This window comes from Ictidomys tridecemlineatus, chromosome 13 (genome assembly GCF_052094955.1).
Source record: "Ictidomys tridecemlineatus isolate mIctTri1 chromosome 13, mIctTri1.hap1, whole genome shotgun sequence".
In the NCBI taxonomy this organism is placed as follows: Eukaryota; Metazoa; Chordata; class Mammalia; order Rodentia; family Sciuridae; genus Ictidomys; species Ictidomys tridecemlineatus.
The window spans coordinates 84,946,569-84,949,061 of record NC_135489.1 but is presented as its reverse complement, the minus strand read 5'-3'; the positions used below and the strand labels follow the sequence as shown (position 1 = coordinate 84,949,061).

General features: G+C 46.5%; 1 pseudogene; it reads left to right on the top strand.

Moving 5' to 3' along the window:
- The first annotated feature begins 345 nt into the window (after positions 1 to 345).
- On the top strand, positions 346 to 2,016 carry LOC144369721 (uncharacterized; annotated as a pseudogene).
- Positions 2,017 to 2,493: the final 477 nt, after the last annotated feature.

Genomic DNA, 2,493 nt, shown 5'->3' with positions numbered 1-2,493 from the left:
CAAATGGTAATCTGATTTTCCAAAAAGATTCTGAGATGATTTAATGGGAGAATGAATGGCTTTTGAACAGAAAATAATAGAATAACTGACTATCCAAATATAAAAATAATGACCTACAAACTTTCTCTCCCATCATGTATGTAAGAGGTTGGATTATGATCCCCCAAGACAGACATCTAAGTCATGGGCTTCAGTACCTGCAAAAGAAACCTTGTGCTTAGATAAAGGATCTTTGCGGAGATAATAAAATCAAGACTTTCCAATTAGATCGTCCTGGATTAGTTGGACAGCCTGTGTATCCAATGACACAAAATGAGGAGGAGACACAGACAAGAAAGGATAAACATGGAGAAAGCTATGGAAAGAAGTAAGGGAAGCCTTCAGCTACGCTGCCACAAGCCAGAGAACACCTGCAGCCCAGAGCAGGAAAAGGTTTGGAGGACTCTCCCTCAGAGCCCCTGAGTGAGCAGGACCCTAGCAACACCTTGATTTAGGCTTTGGGCCTCTGGAACTAAAAGGGAGTAAGTATCTGTTGTTAGGAGCCCTCTTGTTTGTCAGTCATTCCCAGAAAACTGTCAGAACACACAAAAATTAGTTCAAATGTATAAGTCTAAATTTTAATCTAGGGCTATAATCTAATCTAGAACTATGAAATTCACAAAATGAAACAGGAAAGTCCTCATTACCTTGGTTGAAGTAAGCAGTGATTTTATTTTTATGAAACAAACAAAAAATGTTAACCATTAGGGAGAAAAATAAATGAAAAAATCTTTTAAAAAGACACTACTAGGGAGCTGCTGAGGAGAAGTAGGAGGAAATAGTGGCTGGGGAAAGATGCTGCTCTTTGACTTAAATTGCAATCGGTTAGGGATCATTTCTCAGACTCACTCTAGAAGTGAGAGTTTAAATAAGTGAGGCTGCCATTGCTGCTTTGAACACCTCTAGGAGAGAATGGGGATTTATCAGAAGTGAAAAAGAAGAGCTTGCTAGGAACTAAGAAAAATAAGAAAAAGTCCAGAGCTAGGGCTCCTCGTCCTACCAAATGCAAAAAGCTCTCAGATGAGAAGCCCAGGGATCACTCTGAAGACCTATGGACAACCCACTAAGGAGTCAAGCAAGAAGGACTATGGCAGAAATAAGCTCGAAGAGATGCAAGGCTTGCAGTGGAAGCAGTAGGTCCAGCTCCACTTTCGGCTCAGGATCCAGCGCCAACACAGGCTCAAGCAGGGGCTCCATGTCCTCTGCACGGGCCTGGCTGCTGGGGAAGCTCCAGCACATTAGCTCCAGTCCAGCAGCTCCTCTGGATCTCCCAGCCATTATTGGCGCAGACATGACAGCAGGCGGCGCTCCTGCTCCAAATCCAAAACACATAAAACCGATAAAAAGGAAAGAAAAGGCGGAGCCCTTCCCCTAAACCCACCAAAGGCTCATCAGGAATGTGACCAAGGATCACATCATGGAGGTATTTTCCACTTATGGAAAAAATTAAAATGATTGACATGCCTGTAGAAGGCTGCGTCCTCAGATGTAGCTGAAAAGGCACTAAAGCGCGTGGACTGAGGACAAATTGATGGCTAGGAAGGAGATCACTGCTACCGCTGTGCTGGCCTTCTGGCATACGCCAACCCCCCACCCACTCTAGCTTTTCAGCCCTCCCAGGAGAAGGCAGCCGCCGCTGCCATGTCACTCCCATGGATGAGGAGGAGACCACACTCTCCAAAACGCAGGTCCCCCATGCGCAGCTGCTTTTCTTACCGCCACCACCACAGAAGCCGCTCCAGTTCCAATTCCTCCCAACACACAGAGCCTCTGAAGCTCATCTATACCTTGCCTTTCACCTGGCTCAGCTGTGTCACTTTTCTAGCCACAGGATTGTTGGCAGGGAAGGCCCCCTCACTGGGACAGGCTTCAAAGGCAGCTTTTGAGGCCTTTCCTCTGCAGGCAGGCTCTGGCTGCATAAGTGCTGATGGTTCAGAGCTGTGCCCATTAAGGGGCCCTGCAGTTTCCTGGCAATAAGCTCACCCATTCCCTTTCCAAAGTCTGTTCAGTGGCAGAGCCTGCGGGGGACCAGCAATCTTCCAGGTGGCAGTGGGGCCCAGTCTCTTCACAGATGACCTGAGCTAGTCTGGCAAATGTGTTGCTGTTGCTATGCTATGTCCACAGGAAAGGGGACAAAGCTGTCATTCCTGTTAGGCCCGGCCTCCACTCACCCTGAATTCTCAGGATTGTGTTCCCCCACCACCTGTTACTGTAAATGGTTCTGTCTTTCTGAGCCCTCCCACACACTCCACCGCCCCACATACCACTTAATCTTTGAAATTGATGAGCAAGTTGAGAGCCAGCTCTTCGAGGTCATTACAGAGCCCCCTGTTCTGACAGCCATTCAGGGTGGTTTTACAGGTACAGTGCTTTTCTTTTTTCCCTCTTATTGTACATTCAGTATTAAAAAATTTGTTTTAAGTTTTGCAAATTTGTAGCATTTTAGATAAGGCT